This window comes from Triturus cristatus, chromosome 7 (genome assembly GCF_964204655.1).
Source record: "Triturus cristatus chromosome 7, aTriCri1.1, whole genome shotgun sequence".
NCBI classification, from domain to species: domain Eukaryota; kingdom Metazoa; phylum Chordata; class Amphibia; order Caudata; family Salamandridae; genus Triturus; species Triturus cristatus.
The window spans coordinates 411029789-411051283 of NC_140590.1; the positions used below are offsets into that span (position 1 = coordinate 411029789).

The 21495-nt window shown below is 45.5% G+C and overlaps 1 protein-coding gene across 1 annotated transcript in view; it reads left to right on the top strand.

Annotated features, from left to right (window-relative positions):
* Nucleotides 1–21495, top strand: part of LOC146809818 (E3 ubiquitin-protein ligase TRIM39-like) — a 235354-nt gene that overhangs the window by 127596 nt on the left and 86263 nt on the right. The window lies entirely within an intron of this gene.

Below are 21495 nucleotides of genomic sequence, written 5' to 3' on the forward strand. Positions count from 1 at the left end.
AGAAATACCATTTCCGTACGAATCGTAAGAAACACCGTACGGCTAAAAAATATACAATTCCGATCCTGGACAGCGCGTACGCGACGTCCGCACGGAGTCAGGCAGCATTTTACAGACCAGCAAGTACGATTCGTACCTACAGCACTCCGCACGGCTATATTTATACGGGAGCCAAAAAGTGCCGGAAAAGCTAAGTACACTGCGATGCACGAGGAAAAGGGGGCCCACTACGTGACGTACACGCCATCACCCACATTGTACATGTCATCATGTACGGTGCGTACCCCAACATGGCATATGTATGGCCCGTACCCCCCACCCCCAGTATGTACGGCGCGTACCCCCACCCACGTATGTCCGCGCCGTACCCCAGGCATACCCCCACCCGCGTATGTCCGCACCGTACCCCAGGCGTACCCCCCACCCGCGTATGTCCGCACCGTATCCCAGGCGTACCCCAATCCTCACGTATGTACAGTCTGTACCCCAGGCGTACCCCAATCGTCGCGTATGTACGGTCCGTACATACGCGGGTGGGGGGTACGCCTGGGGTACGGTGCGAACATACGCGGGTGGGGGGTACGCCTGGGGTACGGTGGGGACATACGCGGGTGGAGGGTATGCCTGGGGTACGCATTCTAGCTGTGGAGTAGTGCGTGCGCCTGAACTCCTGAGACAGAACATATAGGTTGGATACCAATTTGAACAGAGTCTTAGCACATAGGAGAAAAGTGAAGGAGGGAAGAGCAGGGGGCTCTTGAAGATCATCTCTCAACAGAGCCAACATAGCATGGCGAACCCTAAAATAGTGAAACTGGGTGAGTGGAGAGGTGGAATGCAAACCCACAGAAGTCTCCTCCCAAGTAGAGACCCTACCATCGGTGAAAAGATCACCCATCATGCAAATACGAACAGCCTTGAGTGACTGTATCACAGCACTTTCCTCACACATCGGGAGCCATGGACACCAATCCACTGGTAGCAGAGGGGAGTATAGTAGTGCACCCACTTGTCTTTTTAATAAGTCGTGGCAAGCATGCACAGTCGAGTTTAGAGAGTCTAAAACTCTGCACTGTCTGCTAGTAGGCCGAGTAAGCCCCCGAGGCAGCGGGGAGGGGTCTACTGCTATTTTATCAATATGGAGATGAGGGAGAATGTATGGGCCATAGCACCAGGAGTAGGCATGTGAGCTCTGAGCAGCTCTATAATATAGTTCCAGATCCGGGGCTCCCAGCCCACCCCTAGAGTATGGAAGTGTAAGTGTGTCCATCTTAACATGAGGGGACTTCCCCACCCACGCCAATCGAACCATCAGAGCTCTCAGCCTCTTGAAAATATGTTTGCGGTGTACCATTGGGCTGTTAGTAAAAATAAATAATAATCTGGGCAACCTTATCCATTTATCGACATCTTCCTCTAGTTTACTCATTGCTTTACCATAATTGTCCTGCAGGACTATGTCTGAATCAGTATGAACTTGTATCCTCAGATATCGGACTGAATCCGTGGTCCACTGCAGAGGGAAGTCTAAATCAAATGGTGACATGGCAAGGGTTAATGGAAAAATAATGGACTTATTCCAGTTAATCTGTAAACCGGAGACACCCCCAAATCTAATCACCTCACAAATCAATGGAGCAAGGTTGGTTGCTGGGTCACTTGTGTACAGAAGCATATCATCTGCTGACATGACAAGGTTATAGTTGGGAAATCGTATCACCCGGGAAGCATGGTACTCTCTGAGAGAGAACGCCAAAGGTTCTGCCACTATGGCATAAAACAGCGGGGACAGGGGGCAGCCCTGCCGGGTGCCTCACCATATACAAATGGGGGATGTGACATGACTTCTGGACCTAACTCTAGCCGTCGGCTGGTTATACAAAACTGATAGCAATTATAGGAAAATCTCTCCAACTCCCATTCTTCGCAAAACCGCCAACATAAACGGCCACTCAACCAAGTCAAATGCCTTTTCAGTGTCTAGAAAGACTGCTGCAGCTTTGACATCCGGTTTAACATGCTAAATTACCCCAAACACTGTCCTACGGTTTAGGACGGCATGCGTCCCGGTACAAATCCTGCTTGTTCAGGTCCCACAAGCGTCGGAAGGAGAGGGGCAAGTCTATTTGCAAAAATTTTTTAGAAGATTTTCGTGTCTACATTAAGAAGTGATAACGGCCTGTATGAAGAACAAAACTGTGGAGCTTTACCTGGTTTCAGAAGAGTAACTATGAGGGCCTCCCTCATTGTTGGCAGCATTATACCCAATTCGCCAATTTCCTCGAATAACCGACCCAGGTGGGGTACCAGTAGGTCCTTATAAGTCTTGTAGAAGGTGACGGTTAGTCCATCGTGCCCTTGATCGCTTACGTCTCGCATAGAGTTCAAGACAAGCTAGATCTCTGTGAAATCCAGCGGCCTCATCAGATACTCCCTGTGCACAGCCGAGAGCCAGGGTAGCTGCACCTGTTCCAAGTAATCCAACAGGGCCGCATCATGAACCGCAATCTTAGAGCTACACAGATCTGCATAGTACTTACTAAATCTATGCGCTATATCAGAAGGGTCAATTAGAATAGTAGCATCCTCCTCAAGCAACTCTGAAACCCCACCTGAATCTCTTTGGCGCCAAGCCAGCACCACCAGCACGGATCCAGGTCTATCTCATTTCCCCATAAGCTCTAGCAACCGTGTATTTCCCCATGTGTTTAACTTCACTGTCTGCTTCCTCTCTGTATGAGCACAAAAACTGTACTCTACCCTTATTATTTAAACAGGTACAGTGTATCATATACTTAAATACAAGTTAGTGATCACATCCCATGAACATTTTTGCTAAGACGCCGGTCGATTGTTTTCGACGCTGTTTCTATTTCTCAAGCACTTGTAATCTCTACTGCTGATCCGATTTGAATTTATACCCGTTAGCTGCCAATTTTCCTGTACGTTGTGTTTTGCCTTGATGTCAGAGTTGAGCCCGCTGGAATGGCCTTTCTCCTAAAAGATTGAACCCCTTTTAAGGTTCTTCTTCTGCTAATTAGCCCTGATGATTTGACCCCTCATGACATTTAGAGTGATTTCTTTGCTCTTTGTGGAATTTCATTTCGGAAGTAATTGCGCTGAACAGCCCCTCTTTATCGACGCAGGTCCCGTTCCTATTTGTGCTGTTTGTTACGCCGTGAAGAAGGTGGTACTCCTTATTAGGAGTTGTTTCACTGAAACGCGCGTCTGCGTTTTGAAAAGGGCCCCACTATTTCTCCTACCTGATTGAACCTTGAAACTGTGCCTCTCAGAAACCTTGGATACCATCTTTATATATATTTATATATCTTTTTGAACAATTACAAGGACTCTTCCTGAGGTTTTGTTCTTGGGTGGGGCCTATGAGTGCTGTCGGTCCACACCATAATGAACAATGTGGTTGTGTGATGTTGTATGAATGTGTTTTGGATACGAATGAGTGTATGTTTGATTAAGCTCTTTTTCCTGATTGGGAACCTGTCACTCTCTTTCTTTTTTCCGCCTTGCATTACAATTGTATTTTGTGACTCACTTATTTTTTGCTGTGCATCAACCGCATTTGTCTGAATTATTATTTTTTGATGCGAATTGTGTTTCTGAATTTTTTATATGTATAAAATGTGATTTGTATACTTTGATCATATCGGAAAGAATCTAATGATAATTTATAAAAGAAATAATAATAAAAAAAGAAAAATTGATGTGATATCCTTTTCCCTTATCTTTTCTCAATTCTCAAGACGTGTTTATGTATGTGTATATATATTTCGTGTTTGATCCAGCCAGAGTGTCTTTAGCTTGTATTTAAGTATGTGATACACTGTACCTGTTTAAATAATAAGGGTAGAGTATAGTTTTTGTGTTCAAATTGACTTTCCCCTGACTCTCTACCCATATTAGTTCTCTAGGGGTCCCCTTTGTTTATTGGTTCTGCTTCCTCTCTGTATTCTTCCAGAGTTGTTTTCAGAGCATCAGCAAACCTGCGGGTCATTGCCCTTAAGGGTCTCCAGCTCGAGCTTGCACAATTGCCCCTCCAGGGTCGATAGTCTGCCCCTAATTGAGCAAAGAACTCATGCATGCTTGCTTATGGCCACACCCCTAATGTGCACCTTAAATGCCTCCCAGACAGTAGAGAATTGGTCAACTGAACCAATATTTATTTAAAGAAAATTGGATATTCCTGTAGCCAGCTCTGCCCTAAACACTGAGTCAAGTAACGAATAAGGAGGAAACCTCCATGTGAAAGGGGCAATCCCACGTGGGGGGATTGCAATCTCCATAAGGACTGGAGATTGATCTGAGAACGTGCGGGGTAGTACTATGCACTCATGGACCCGAGGAAGGAGAGATCTTGACATAAGCATGTAATCAATTCTAGTGTGTATGTCATGAGGGGAAGGGAAATGGATAAACCCTCCCGCCTCAGGATTCCTAGCCCTCCAAATGTCGACCAGTCCCATCTGCGTGGCTATATCATCAATAACTTTAGCAGCAGGTGAGGGGCACCTAGGCGGGCCCCGGACCTAGCTAATAGTGGGTTCAAAACACAATTTAGGTTGCCTCCCCATAATTGCAGCAACATGGGGTAAATGGATGTATGAGCTGATAATGCCTTATAGAACAGAGGGCATCATAGTTTGGTCCATATATATTGACTACCTGCATTTCTATGTCATTACCCTGACAGTGAGAGATGGCAAACCTACCATTTGGGTCTGTCTTAAGCTCAGTTAGAGAAATCCCCGATCTAGAGTTCAACCCAGGTCAGCACCCCTCTAGCATGGGAGGAAAATCAGCTACCTGAAACGCACCTTGAAACCTCCGTTTGTTGAGCATGCTATTATTAGGGGCCAGGTGCGTCTCCTGCAATAAAGCTACATCAACCCTGTGACATTTGAGAAAGGGTAGTATCTTGCGTAGGTTCCTAAATTCATTTAACCTTCTAACGTTCCAAGTCATGAACTGGACAACCACGCTCAGTATCTCCTAACGTCTATAGTACCTTGTTGTAATCTATCTCCAGCTGAACATCATCCTGTATACTCTCTGTTGCTGTAATCATATGGTACATGTATACAAAAGCTGGGTAAACAAAGCTATAACCCCTCCCACGCAATGCAAAACCCAACCCTGCAAATGTAGGCAAACTCCCACCCATTATGTAGCTGAACATTCCTGCCTTTCACAGAAATTATACACACAGAAAAGAAAAGAAGAAAAAAACTAGCAATAAACCAGTCAGGAGGTAACACACAGGGGAGGATGTTACCAGGCATGACATCTATACCGACTAAAATCACTACCGTCTGACAATGAGTGAATTCTCAGTCGAAAGTGCGTGAAGAAAAAATCCTTCCGCTGGTGTGAGCACTGTCATCAGCCGATTTCTTCAAATATTCATAATAAGTCAATTGAGAACAAGTATTCAATGTCTCCAAAATGTATTGCATTCATTTGATGCAAAAGTAATTCTTTGAAATCAAATGGTGTTCAAAACCATTCGTTAATCATCCATATATGACATCAGTACATCCAAACCCAATGCATTTCGGGTCCCATCCAGACCCTTCATCAGGGGTCATATGTCAATACTATAAGTGAAACAGAAAAAGGCAATTTTATCTCACAGCCCTCAATAACTATTGTCCATCATATTTACACAAAAATATGTAAAAATAAAGAAAAGCTCTTAAGAATGATTACGTGAAAATAAGTGCACATGCAACCTAATAGTGCCAAACGCTACGTGAAAGCGTGAAAATGCCAAATGAAAAAACATGCCTTAAGCGAAGCGTTGCTTACACTAGGTGCTAATGGCTATGTTGCGAAGCAACAGTAGTGGTGTCAGAAAAAATAACAGTCGCGGTGTCAGAGAAAATAATCGCGTGTTATAGAAAATAATAACAGTCGCGGTGTCAGAAAAAATAATAATAATCAAACCTCTTGGTGTCGGAAACAGTTCATAAAGTGAGAGCCAAAAGTACTCGCGGTAACCCACACCGTAAAGCAAAATAGCTGAACGCTAAAGAATTTCAAACGTTAAGAAATTCAAACTCACCGAGTTCAATGATTGTACGTGGCTTCCTCGGCCAAGAACATGTACGTGATGTAAGTGACGTGTTTATTTGAACTACCTCTAAAGATAGAAAGCGGATCACAGTGTCTCATCATAGAAATAGAAAACGGTGCATTGCAGGTGAAGGTGAACACTGACAGTGCGCTTAAAGTAACCAAACAATAGATATGGAAAAGCTACTTGATGGTTAGTGGTAGATTCACGTTGCAATCCAAGGAAAAATTAAATACAAGAGAAATTCGTTACAGCCTGTAGATCTAAAAAAACAATGCATAATAATAAACAGATGTTAAAAACGAAAAACGAAACACCACCATGTTGTGAATAATCATCAAAATCAATACTTTTTACGAAAAATCTTTACAAAAAACAACTGTATTCAATCCGATCATTCAACCCCATTGGTTGCAGAGATTGCAATTTTTTGGTCCAGAAGAATTCGGAACGTGCTAGTGATTTGGAGGGATCAGTGTCTTTTGACGGCTTTTGTGCTTCCAGAATAGTGAAACGGAGTTGCGCTATGTTATGTCTGGCTTCTTTCCAGTGTAATGCTACTGTTGACTTTTCATTCAACATACAAATGTTACTTTTATGTTCACCTATTCGGATTTTAACCTTTCTTTCTGTCCTGCCCACATAGATTTTATTACAGGGACATTTCAAAGCGTAAATCACATTCATAGTGTCACAAGTGCTAGAATGTCGTAATTTGATTTTGTATCCTTTAGTGGGATGATTAAAATGATCGCCTATCATGACGTTGTTGCAGTGTATGCAATTCATACATTTTTGCATGCCTTTAAACGTTCTTTTGGGGCCCGTAGATCCTTTAGCCAGCAGTTCTTTGAGATTCTTAGACCGTTGCATAGCAAAGATCGGACGTTGCGGAAATAGAAAACTGAGATCCGGTTCAGTTTGTAGAATGTCCCAATGTTTCATGATAATGGATTTAATCATTGAAGAATGAGTGGAATGTTTCAATATGCACACTATTCGATTGGTTTGTAATTTCTCTGTGCATTTCAATAGATTAGTGCGATCAATAGCTTCTAGTCTTTTTATGGTTTTTTCAAGAATGCATTCTGGGTAACCTCTCTTCCGGAATCTATCTGAGAATGTGTGAATGATGTCTACTGTGTCTTGAGGATCAGAAGTAATTCTTTTTAATCGAATACATTGAGAATAAGGTAGATGCTCTTTTAGAGCAGGTTGATGAAAGCTATTGAAATGCAGACAATTATTTCTGTCGGTTGCCTTAATAAATACATTGGTGTTGATAGTGCCTTGGTCAATTTGAATAAGTACATCCAAAAAATTGATGCAGGATTTGTCGATTTGATGAGTGAATTTGATGCGATTATGAATGTGATTCAGATCAACGATATTCTTTTCCAAAAGACTAAGGTCACCTCTCCAAATTATCAATATATCATCAATGTACCGTTTGAATAAGATCAAATGTTGAACCCGTGCTTCATTGTTTAAAATGTGGTCATGTTCAAGTTTAGCCATAAAAATATTGGCATATGAAGGGGCCCCGGTAAAGCCCATAGAAGTACCATTATTCTGGGCGTAAAAGACACCCTTCCATTCAAAATAACTATGAAATAATGCGAAATGAAGAAGTTCTAAGAGAAACACCTTTTCAGCTTTGATGTTATTGTGGTTCAGTAAAGCCCATTCAATGGCGTCTAATCCATCACTATGCGGTATGGAGGTATAAAGAGAAGTAACATCCACGGTGTATGTTACTTCTCTTTATACACAATAACATCAAAGCTGAAAAGGTGTTTCTCTTAGAACTTCTTCATTTCGCATTATTTCACTGCAACAACGTCATGATAGGCGATCATTTTAATCATCCCACTAAAGGATACAAAATCAAATTACAACATTCTAGCACTTGTGACACTATGAATGTGATTTACGCTTTGAAATGTCCCTGTGTTAAAATCTATGTGGGCAGGACAGAAAGAAAGGTTAAAATCCGAATAGGAGAACATAAAAGTAACATTTGTTTGTTGAATGAAAAGTCAACAGTAGCAGTAGAAGACACGGGCTACCATGCCGTTTAGGTGAGGATATGCAGATGAAACATTCTGGCCATAATTAAGGTGTTCATCGTGTAGGGGATGTCTGGTATGGAACGTGTTTATGTTGACACACTATTTGAATCCTAAGATCTGTAAACTCTTAAGCTTGTACGATATTAATATTTTCACTTTGCCTTTCCGCTTAGATTATAGTGATATATTTCACCTGGAAATATTATCTCAATGGTCACCAATTGATGCTTATCTATATTCGGTCATCTTAAGATGGCCGCACGGTTGTTTGCGTCGCTGATTTTCACTTATATCGTTCGCCAGGTATTGTATACTATGGAGCGGGAGGTTTAAAGAAGCTATTGCTTAGGTATCCGACTTATCTACTGCGACTGAAAAAAAGCTAGAGATATTATTTTGTTTGGGTGAGTTTATTTAGGACACAATACTTTTCTTCTTCTATATTGACAGGTAGTTTCATTTTCTTATTAGCGAGTAGGGTCTGATGTTTTATTTTATATGAGCCCAATTTTTTTCTTACATCCTTAAGAGCATAGATTTATAGTACTTGATTCAATAAGTGTCACTTGGTTTGTGTGAAATATCCTTGATTATTTTGGCTGTCTGTTGAATTTATTATTTTTTAATTTGACTACTATGCCTATGTTTCATCTTTTCATGGCAGCCTTTCCCTTTTTTTTAAAAAAAAGCGTTGCCCATTGTGTATGTAACACTTGAGAATATCTGTTGTTTTTCATAAATCGAATATCTACTTATGATGCTCACCTCTTATCTTCCCCTAATAGATATTGATCTGTTCATTATTTTTTATTAAAACATTCTGTTTTTACTAATCTTTCGATAGGTATTGAATATTATTGATTGGAGGTTTACATATGCCCTCACCTAGACAAATGCTTTGTTCCTTGACTGAGGAAACTCTATGAAATAGGTAATTTCGACTTTTTCTTTGGTAAGTTCTATATGGCCAACAATATTCCTTTTTAACGCATACTTAAGTTATTGAGATGCATCTATGATGAACTAAGTTCTTGCGCATCATGTTTGCTTCAGAAATAATAAGTTACTAATAAATAATTTTTCATTGATGTTTTGTGTATATGACACTGAAAATATTTGTGAATTATATGAGCAATATGGTTCTTGACAATGAACTCAGGGACTAGTAATAATGTTTTAATCTAGTAGAGTGTATAAATGTATTAGCAATCAATCAGGCAACAATTTGAAGGTGCGGTATTGTCTGAAATATACATTATAATATGTTGGTCTTTAGGTTTTGCTCTGTTTCCTTGATATTTTTCAATAATTCTCACATCATGAGTTATGTGGTCAACATTACATTTGTATAACTGACATTGGCTTTGGGATCTTTTATGTTTAATGACACAACATGAATTATCAAGGAGATGCAATGTCTATATTATGTGCTTTCTTGAACATTGCATTCAACATATACATGGTAATGAAAATGTAGAGTGATAGGCACTCAAACTACATATGATAGTGATTATATTCTTTTGTTATATAGGCCCTCCTTCTTCTAGTATTAATTTATCACTGGCGATTTATTATTATACATGCCGTATATTCGGCAACATTTTCTGTCAAACTCATGTTTTTAAAATGTTTTGTCTTTGTATTTACATATACATGTTGGTGTTTTGGGAATTAAATTATATTCTGTATGTTTCTTTCAATAGCCCTGAAGAAGTCTCCTTATAGGAGACGAAAAGCGTCGGCTATGGCTTTCTCGTGCTATTAAGGCTGTGATATTCCATGCCTGTGAAAGTATCAAATAAAGAAAAGAATTTCCTTTGAAAATCATATCTACGTCTTGGACATTCCTTTCAATACAACGGACTTTTTTTAAATAGTGCTGAACCCTGTTGCATTTATGTTTATGATAGGACTTGTTCCTGTTTGAGGAGCTCAGAGGGAAGTGTTCCTCGGTTCGTTGCACTATAGAATTACACGCTAACGACACTATTCATTTGTCAGGTGCGGTACTATAGCCTTCACCCTCTTCTTATTTGCTTAAAAAAAAAAAAAGTAACATTCGTTTGTTGTCACTATTCTGGAAGCACAAAAGCTGTCAAAAGACACTGATCCCTCCAAATCACTAGCACGTTCCGAATTCTTCTGGACCAAAAAATTGCAATCTCTGCAACCAATGGGGTTGAATGATCGGATTGAATACAGTTGTTTTTTGTAAAGATTTTTCGTAAAAAGTATTGATTTTGATGATTATTCACAACATGGTGGTGTTTCGTTTTTCGTTTTTAACATCTGTTTATTATTATGCATTGTTTTTTTAGATCTACAGGCTGTAACAAATTTCTATTTGTATTTAATTTTTCCTTGGATTGCAACGTGAATCTACCACTAACCATCAAGTAGCTTTTCCATATCTATTGTTTGGTTACTTTAAGCGCACTGTCAGTGTTCACCTTCACCTGCAATGCACCGTTTTCTATTTCTATGATGAGACACTGTGATCCGCTTTCTATCTTTAGAGGTAGTTCAAATAAACACGTCACTTACGTCACGTACATGTTCTTGGCTGAGGAAGCCACGTACAATCATTGAACTTGGTGAGTTTGAATTTCTTAACGTCTGAAATTCTTTAGCGTTCAGCTGTTTTGCTTTACGGTGTGGGTTACCGCGTGTACTTTTAGCTCTCACTTTATGAACTGTTTCCGACACAAAGAGGTTTGATTATTATTATTTTTTCTGACACCGCGACTGTTATTATTTTCTCTAACAATGCGATTATTTTCTCTGACACCGCGACTGTTATTTTTTCTGACACCACGACTGTTGCTTCGCAACATAGCCATTAGCACCTAGTGTAAGCAACGCTTCGCTTAAGGCATGTTTTTTCATTTGGCATTTTCACGCTTTCACGTAGCGTTTGGCACTATTAGGTTGCATGTGCACTTATTTTCACGTAATCATTCTTAAGAGCTTTTCTTTATTTTTACATATTTTTGTGTAAATATGATGGACAATAGTTATTGAGGGCTGTGAGATAAAATTGCCTTTTTCTGTTTCACTTATAGTATTGACATATGACCCCTGATGAAGGGTCTGGATGGGACCCGAAATGCATTGGGTTTGGATGCACTGATGTCATATATGGATGATTAACGAATGGTTTTGAACACCATTTGATTTCAAAGAATTACTTTTGCATGAAATGAATGCAATAAATTTTGGAGACATTGAATACTTGTTCTCAATTGACTTATTATGAATATTTGAAGAAATCGGCTGATAGCAATATACTTGCTGTGATAACAGTGCTCACACCAGCAGAAGGATTTTTTCTTCACGCACTTTCGACTTGATGTTACCTTTATGACGCCTCGGACAGGCGCCATGGTGTTTGAAGCACATGAGTAGGTATACAAGGAAACACGTTAAACTAAGTGTGCACGTCGGCATCTGTTAGATCTGGGGGTCTCTAGTTGGCAGGGTAGGTACCACTGTCCAAGTAGGGACCCTTGCTTCTAGTCAGGGAAAGGGGGATACACCGTTAAGATAACCCCTGCTCACCCTCTAGGTAGCTTGGCCTGAGCAGTCTAGGCTATCAAAGGCAATGTGTAAAGTATTTGTACCAACACTCACAGTAACACAGTGAAAACACCACAGATTTACTCCACACTAGTTTTAGAAAAATAAGGTATCTTTACTAAAAACTTCACAAGACCAAATACTTCAGAAAAAAACCAACATACAATTAAAAAGATTACTTTAAAGATAGTTCAAGAGTTTGCAGAAAGTACTCCAGGATGTAAAAGTCAGTGTCCTGCACAATGCGACTCTCAATGCACCAAATGCGACACTCTCGTGCCCAACAGTACCTGTAGTTGCGATAAGGTTCCCAAAAGCTATCACAAGGAAGATGGCAAAGGCGATGCGATACTCCTGAGATCTTGGGGAGGCTTTGCAGCAGCCCTGCTTCACACAGCAGAGGTGGATGCACCAGCTCCGATCTGTAGGGGGAGGATGCGATGACTTTGGCTTTCGTTGCGTAGGTTTCTTAGGGGGAAGCTTCACGCACAGGTACGATGCGACGATCTTCGGTGCGGCGCGATACGCGGCGCAGCGCTGACTTCTGGCGCGGCAACCCTCGATGCGTCACGGGACGGGACTCTGCGTCGACACACGCAGCGACTGGATACTTTCACGCACCGGCAGTGGTGCGGCTCGCAAACTGGTTCTGCGACGACCCTCTCAGCGTCAGGAATCTTCTCGCACCAGAACGATGCTCGACGCGCTCGGTGATGCGGGGACTCCGGGTGCTGCGATGACGCCGCGATGAAATTCTCCTCGCACTCTCGTTCTTGCGACACGCAATCGGATGATGCGTTGGGTACCAGTTACTCTTTTTCACGCTTCTGCGTCCCAGCTCCCAAACACAGCAAAACGACCTCCTGAGGCCCCAAGACTGGGCAAGCACTCCAAGGCAGGTCAGAACTCCTTCAGCAGAGTTCCAGGGGAGCTGGTGGTGAAGTCCTTTTGTTCCTGGGACTTCTTAACAGGGAGCCAGCTCTTCTCAGGCCCTTGGAGATCAGAATCAAAAGAAGGGGACACAGCAAAGTCCTTCCCCTCTCCTTGGCAGCAAAGCAAAACAGCAAGCAGGCAGTCTTCTCCTCTTCAGTTCTTTTCAGCTTTCTCCTTGGCAGAGGTTTCTTCTTAGTTCCAAAGTGATCTAAAGTTTAGGTGTCTGGGGACCTCGTTTTATACCCCTCCAAGTCTTTGTCTCTCTTTGTTCCAGTGGGGGTATTCCCCTGCTCAAACCGGTTCCTGGGTGTGCTCTGCCCTGGTGCACCTGGTTCCTTTCAGAGTGAGGGGCAGGGTCGTTAGACGCTCAGCAGGAGGTGGAGCCTTCTTTGTGCCAGCAGAGGCAGAGTCCTCAGCCTGGCCAGCAGGGGGTGGAGCCAGCATTTTGTTGGCAGGGGCAGCCCTATTCAAACCCATGGACTACTCCTCCCACCCATCTAAAGCAGATCTCCCTATTCACCCTGCTGCTGACTCATCCAGGCCCCTGGAGCCACCTAGCCCATCACATGACACCAGTCAGCCAACCAGCACACAGGCACACAGGAAGGTTAAACAGGAGAATAGCTACTTTCGAAAAAGTGCTATTCCCACACAGTGAATTTAAAAACCATCTTGCTAAAAAGATGTATAATTAAATTCTGAACACAGAGATACCAAACTTGGATTTTCTATCTTGCCCTTATGGGAAGATAGGCATGTAAACAGCCTCCCCCATTCTATCCTATGGGCAAGATAGCCTCTCAGCAGTGAAAAACGAAAATGGCTGTAATTCACTACCAGGGCATGTTACACACCTCAGTACATGCCCTACCTTTCAGATACACTGCACCCAGCCCAGGGGGGTACCTAGGGCCACCATAGGGATGCCTGACATGTACAGAAAGGGAAGGATAAGGCCTGGTCAGTGGGTGCACTGGCCAGGTCGACATGGCAGTCCTGGACTGCACATAGGCACTGCAAGCAGGCCTAAGACATCATTTTAGCGCTACTCCGGTGGGTGGCACAATCAGTGCTGCAGCCCACTAGTAGCATTTGAATCACCAGCCCTGGCACACGCAGTGCACTTTACTAGGGGCTAACAGGTGAAACAAATATACCAATCATGGATAACCAATCAATATAACAATTTACCAAGGAAGCACTTGCACTTTGACACTGATCAGCAGTGGCAAAGTGCCCAAAGCATCTAAACCAGCAAAAACGAAATCCAGCATAGCATCAAAAATACAGGAGGTAGAGGCAAAAAGTCAGGGGTAACCACGCCAAAGATGCCAGGTCTAACACGTGTCCCCTCCAGCTGAAAGTGGGGAGAACTACCCACCCTCTTGGGAGTTCTCATCGCTAAGGCGGAAAAACCTGGACAGACCATCAGCGTTGGCGTGTTGTGTACCAGGGCGGTGTTCCACCGTAAAGTCCATCCCCTGTAGGGAAATGGACCACCTCAACAGCCTAGGATTCTCACCCCTCATCTGCATCAACCATCTGAGGGGCCTGTGGTCCATCTGAACCCGGAAGTGAGTCCCAAACAAGTAGGGTCTCAGCTTCTTCAGCGCCCAGACCACAGCAAAAGCTTCCCTTTCAATCGCACTCCACCTCTGTTCCCTGGGAAGTAGCCTCCTACTAATGAAAGCTACAGGTTGGTCCAAGTCCTCATCATTTAGTTGTGAGAGCACCGCTCCCACTCCATGCTCACAAGCGTCTGTCTGCACTATGAATTCCTTGGAGAAGTCAGGTGCCTTAAGTACAAGTGCTGTACACATGGCCTCCTTCAGGGCATCAAAAGCTTCTTGGCAGGCACTGGTCCAAATCACTTTCTTCGGTAACTTCTTGGAAGTTAGTTCTGTCAAGGGAGCAACAATGGTGCCATACCCCTTGACAAAACGGCGATAGTACCCGGTGAGTCCTAAGAAGGCTCTCACCGCTGTCTGGGTCTTGGGGGGTTCCCAGGCCCGGATGGTATCTATCTTGGCTTGTAGGGGCGCCACCTGGCCGCTTCCTACTTGGTGTCCCAAATACACCACCGAACCCTGCCCTATCTGGCACTTACTGGCCTTGATAGTGAGGTCTACACTGCGCAGAGGTGTTGCAAGTGTTCTTCCCAAGTGGAGCTGAACACAGCAATGTCGTCCAGATATGCGGCGCTGAATTGCTCCAGCCCGGACAATACCTGGTTGACCAGTCTCTGGAATGTGGCAGGGGCGTTCTTCAACCCAAAGGGCATGACACGGAACTGGAAGTGCCCCTCTGGCGTTGAAAACGTAGACCTCTCCTTGGCCCCATCAGTTAAGACAATCTGCCAGTACCCAGAAGTTAAATCAAACGTACTGAGGTAGTTGGCAGCTCCCAACCAATCCACGAGCTCATCAGCTCTGGTGATGGGGTGTGCGTTAGTCTTCGTGACCGCATTGAGCCCACGGTAGTCCTCACAAAACCTAAGTTCTGGAGTGGCACCTGGCGCAGTAGCTTTCGGTACAAGTACCACTGGGCTAGCCCAGGGGCTGCTGGAGGTCTCAATCACCCCTAGTTCCAACATCTTAGAAACCTCCTTCTTGATGCTGGCCCTGACCTTGTCAGCCACCCGGTAAAACTTCTGTTTCACAGGCACATCTCCTGTGTCCACGTCATGGACACACCAGTTGGTGATACCGGGGGTCAGGGAGAACAGAGATGCAAACTGACCCAGCACATGGCGACAGTCCCTCTGCTGTTCTGGGGTCAGGGTGGGCGAGAGGACCACTCCATCCACTGACCCATCTTGCTCCTTAGCTTCCAGGAGGTCAGGAAGAGGATCGCTATCCTCCTCCATCCCTGCATCTGTAGCAAGTAGCATTGTGATTTCAGACCTCTCAAAATGGGGTTTGAGGCGGTTCACATGTAGGACCCTCATGGGGTTCCTGGGAGACCGCAAGTTGACCAGGTAGGTCACTTCACTCTTGTGCTCCACCACCTCATATGGCCCAGTCCACTTGTCTTGGAGCGCGCAAGGCTCCACTGGCGCCATCACCCACACCATCTGCCCAGGTTGAAATTCCACCAGAGTGGTATGCTGGTCATACCACCTCTTCATCTCATCCTGGCTGGCTTCCAGGTTCGCCTGAGCGAGGGCCCGGAAGCGCTGTGTCTGGTTGCGGATGGCCAGCACATAGCTGAACACATCCTGGGGGGTTTTCCCAGGGGATTTCTCCCAACCCTCCTTCACCAGACTGAGAGGTCCTCTAACAGGGTGCCCGTACAAAAGCTCAAAGGGACTGAACCCTAGAGACTTTTGTGGTACCTCCCTGTAGGCAAATAATAGGCATGGCAAAAAGACGTCCCACTTCCGTCTCATGGGCTCTGTCAGCCCCATGATCATGCCTTTCAGGGTCCGGTTGAACCTTTCAACCAACCCATTTCCTTGAGGGTGGTAAGGAGTGGTGAACTTATAAGTTACCCCACACTCCTCCCACAGAGACTTCATATACCTGGAGATGAAGTTGGTACCCCGGTCAGATACCACCTCTTTGGGGAAACCCACACGGGAAAAGATCCCCATCAATGCACGGCCCACCACCGGGGTTGTGGTTGTCCTGAGAGGGATAGCCTCCGGGTACCGGGTGGCATGATCCACCAGGACCAGGATGAACCTGTTGCCTAAGGCTGTCCTGGGGTCCAGTGGCCCCACAATATCTATCCCCACCCGCTCGAAAGGGGTGCTCACTACCGGAAAAGGCTGGAGAGGGCCTTTGCATTTTCCTCCAGCCTTGCCACTTGCCTGGCAAGTCTGGCATGATTTACAAAAGGAAGCGACGTCCGTCTTCATCCCGGGCCAGTAAAAGTGGGTGGCAAGCCTTTGTCGGGTCTTGTCCTGCCCGAGATGTCCTGCAAGAGGCACGTCGTGAGCCAGACCCAGTAGGAAGTCTCTGAACCCTGCGGGTACCACCAGGGTACGTGATCCACTGGGCTCAGCAAACCTAGGCTCACTGTACAACAAGTCATTCTCCCAGTAGAGAAAGAAGTTCTTCGGATCAGCACCTGCTGCCTGGTCTGCAGCCTGGTGCCGCAGACCTTCAAGAGTAGGGCATGCCTTCTGCGCTCGGCAGAACTCCTCTCTGGAGGGACCACCCTCTTGCTGCCAATGGGTCAGCTCAGGTATGTCTCCCAGCTCAGCTACCTGTTCCCCTGTAGGCTCCAGGGCATCCCCCGCAGGTTCTGCCCCTTCCTGGACCGTGGGAACAGCGGGGGTGGACGCACCACACCCCTTGCCCTTCCTCTTTCTGGCAGGAACCTGGGCCACTGTTTCAGGCTCCAGGTCTGCTTCACAACCCTGTCTGGCTGCCATGGACCGGGGGGTCACACAGACCCACTCAGGCAAACCCAACATCTCCAAATGAGCCTGGCGTTCCACCTCCTTCCATGGGGAACTCTCCAGGTCATTACCTAGCAGACAGTCTACTGGCATGAATGGACTCACAACAACTCTGAGAGGACCTGAGACCCCCCCCCACTCAAAGGGAACATGTGCTACCTTGCAAAGGCGCACAGAGTTGTCAGCTGACACTACAGGGTGAAGTACATCGGGAATGATCAGCTCCTCAGGGACCCACTGACACCTGACCGTGGTCACACTGGCTCCAGTGTCCCTGAGAGCCTCCACCCTCTTCCCATTGATGGTCACCCACTGCCTGTACTTCTTAGTGTTATCAGGGACAGGGGTTTCCTGGACCATCTCTGTGTCTCCTAAAGAGACAAGGGACATAACTGCTAATCCCTCCAAATCGCTAGAAATTAAATCCCCACCAAAAGCTACACTAGCTATACCCGGTGTTGGAGCACCAGAGGGTGCCTGGGATTTCTTGGGACACACAGGAGCTTTGTGACCCAATTCCTGACAGTGATAACACCTAATGGGACCCTTGTTATCCGACCTGCCCTTAGGGGGCCAGGTCGGTTTGGGTTTTGACTTGGGGGGCTGGGACTGGTTACCCTGGGAACTGTTTTGGGGCCCTTGTGAGAACTCCTTTTGGTTACCCTTGTCCCCCCCACTCTTCTGCTGGGGACCCTGCCCACCTTTGGCAATGGTACCCACAATTCCTCTGTGGACCCTGGTACTGTTCCAGCGGTCCGCCTCCTTAGCAAGCTCAATGGGGTCCGTCAGCTAGCTGTCTAAAAGATGCTGGCGCAGCTCTGGAACACATAGACTACTCAAGTGCTCCCAACTAATTAAATGTAACAACCCCTTATAATCAGTTACCTTGCTGCCCTTCATCCAACCTTCCAGTGCCCGCGAGTACAGATTCACACACTCCATCCAAGTCTCAGACTCTTTCTTCTTGGAGTTCCTAAACTGCAGTCTATACTGTTCTGGAGTAAGTCCATACCTGAGACATAGGGCCTCCTTCATATTGGGATAGGTCATGGTACCTGCTAATTCTAAGGGCTCTAGAGCACTCCTCCCAGAAGCCTCAAAATGTTTCCACAGGCCCGCCCCCCAATGCTGTTCAGGCACACCATTCATTCTCAATGCTATTTCATACGATGTAAACCAGGCATAGATATCTTCACTCCTATTGTAATTCTGTACTAAATCTTTGGGGATATATACTTTACCCCCCTGCACTGGCTGTGCGCTGCCACCATTGGAACCGGACTCCGCCTGCTTGGCCTTGATGTCCAGTTCTCTCATGCTCACTTCATGAGCCAGTAGCAATTTCTTCTCCTCCACCGCCCTTTCTACTTCCAATTGCTTCATTTTCATTTTTATTATTTCCAATTTATGGTTTCTCACCCTTTGATTCTCCTCCAACTCCTCTGCAGTGTGCCCCCTACTGGAATGGGAGCTGCCAGCCCTTGAGACTGCTCTGCCCACGGGCAGATCTTAGGGAACAAAACCATCTTCTTCATTTGCACCACCTTCCTCTTGGGCCTCCCACCAGGCCTTCAAGATTCTTTGTAGAACATCCTTTCTAGCTCCGCTTTTCACAGGGCAACCAAGGTCTTTGCAGAATTGCTTGAGTTCCTCGACTTTGTATGAATATAAATCCGAAATGGAAAACTCAAATTCTGCCCTCTCACTTGTTGTCACCTGAGACATGATGCTCTTGAAGAGTTACTCAAAAATAGAAAAATACAGTATGTGGTTGTCTATTGGTCTGCACTCCTAGTGATGTACACCAATTACTGTGGGTCAAGTACAAATACAAGTTCAATCCTCACCGCTGACCACCAATGTTAGATCTGGGGGTCTCTAGTTGGCAGGGTAGGTACCACTGTCCAAGTAGGGAACCTTGCTTCTAGTCAGGGAAAGGGGGATACACTGTTCAGATAACCCCTGCTCAACCTCTAGGTAGCTTGACCTGAGCAGTCTAGGCTATCAAAGGCAATGTGTAAAGTATTTGTACCAACACTCACAGTAACACAGTGAAAACACCACAGATTTACTCCACACCAGTTTTAGAAAAATAAGGTATCTTTACTAAAATTTTCACAAGACCAAATACTTCAGAAAAAAACCAACATACAATTAAAAAGATTACTTTAAAGATAGTTCAAGAGTTTGCAGAAAGTACTCCAGGATGTAAAAGTCAGTGTCCTGCACAATCCGACTCTCAATGCATCAAATGCGACACTCTCGTGCCAAACAGTACCTGTAGTTGCGATAAGGTTCCCAAAAGCTATCACAAGGAAGATGGCAAAGGCGATGCGATACTCCTGAGATCTTGGGGAGGCTTTGCAGCAGCCCTGCTTCACGCAGCAGAGGTGGATGCGCCGGCTCCGATCTGTAGGGGAAGGATGCGATGACTTTGGCTTTCGTTGCGTAAGTTTCTTAGGGGGAAGCATCACGCACAGGTACGATGCGACGATCTTCGGTGCGGCGCGATGCGCGGCGCAGCGCTGACTTTTGCCGCCGCAACCCTCGATGCGTCACGGGACGGGACTCTGCATCGACACACGCAGCGACTGGATACTTTCACGCACCGGCAGTGGTACGGCTCGCAAACTGGTTCTGCGACGACCCTCGCAGCGTCAGGAATCTTCTCGCACCGGAACGATGCTCGACGCACTCGGTGATGCGGGGACTCCGGGTGCTGCGATGACGCCGCGATGAAATTCTCCTCGCACTCTCGTTCTTGCGACACGCAATCGGATGATGCGTTGGGTACCAGTTACTCTTTTTCACGCTTCTGCTTCCCAGCTCCCAAACACAGCAAAACGACCTCCTGAGGCCCCAAGACTGGGCAAGCACTCCAAGGCAGGTCAGAACTCCTTCAGCAGAGTTCCAGGGGAGCTGGTGGTGAAGTCCTTTTGTTCCTGGGACTTCTTAACAGGGAGCCAGCTCTTCTCAGGCCCTTGGAGATCAGAATCAAAAGAAAGGGACACAGCAAAGTCCTTCCCTTCTCCTTGGCAGCAAAGCAAAACAGCAAGCAGGCAGTCTTCTCCTCTTCAGTTCTTTTCAGCTTTCTCCTTGGCAGAGGTTTCTTCTTAGTTCCAAAGTGATCTAAAGTTTAGGTGTCTGGGGTCCTCTTCTTATACCCCTCCAAGTCTTTGTCTCTCTTTGTTCCAGTGGGGGGATTCCCCTGCTCAAACCGGTTCCTTTCAGAGTGAGGGGAAGGGTCGTTAGACGCTCAGCAGGAGGTGGAGCCTTCTTTGTGCCAGCAAAGGCAGAGTCTTCAGCCTGGCCAGCAGGGGGTGGAGCCAGCATTGTGTTGGCAGGGGCAGCCCTATTCAAACCCAGGGACTACTCCTCCCACCCATCTAAAGCAGATCTCCCTATTCACCCTGCTGCTGACTCATCCAGGCCCCTGGAGCCACCTAGCCCATCACATGACACCAGTCAGCCAACCAGCACACAGGCACACAGGAAGGTTAAACAGGAGAATAGCTACTTTCTAAAAAGTGCTATTCCCACACAGTGAATTTAAAAACCATCTTGCTAAAAAGATGTATAATTAAATTCTGAACACAGAGATACCAAACTTGGATTTTCTATCTTGCCCTTATGGGAAGATAGGCATGTAAACAGCCTCCCCATTCTATCCTATGGGCAAGATAGCCTCTCAGCAGTGAAAAACGAAAATGGCTGTAATTCACTACCAGGGCATGTTACACACCTCAGTACATGCCCTACCTTTCAGATACACTGCACCCAACCCAGGGGGGTACCTAGGGCCACCATAGGGATGCCTGACATGTACAGAAAGGGAAGGATAAGGCCTGGTCAGTGGGTGCACTGGCCAGGTCGACATGGCAGTCCTGGACTGCACATAGGCACTGCAAGCAGGCCTAAGACATCATTTTAGCGCTACTCCTGTGGGTGGCACAATCAGTGCTGCAGCCCACTAGTAGCATTTGAATCACCAGCCCTGGCACATGCAGTGCACTTTACTAGGGGCTAACAGGTGAAACAAATATACCAATCATGGATAACCAATCAATATAACAATTTACCAAGGGAGCACTTGCACTTTGACACTGATCAGCAGTGGCAAAGTGCCCAAAGCATCTAAACCAGCAAAAACGAAATCCAGCACAGCATCAAAAATACAGGAGGTAGAGGCAAAAAGTCAGGGGTAACCACGCCAAAGATGCCAGGTCTAACAGCATCTATTTAGTATTTCTACAATGAGTGAATTCTCACCACTAGGGGACGCCGCCCCTGCAAAACTAGCTTACATGGAATTTGTACATCCAAATAGCCAATCTTTATAACCCACTAAGTCCTGCAATAAGTAAGTAAAAAAAAAGGGGGGAGGAAGGGAGAAGCGAAGAGGAAAACATGTAATGAGT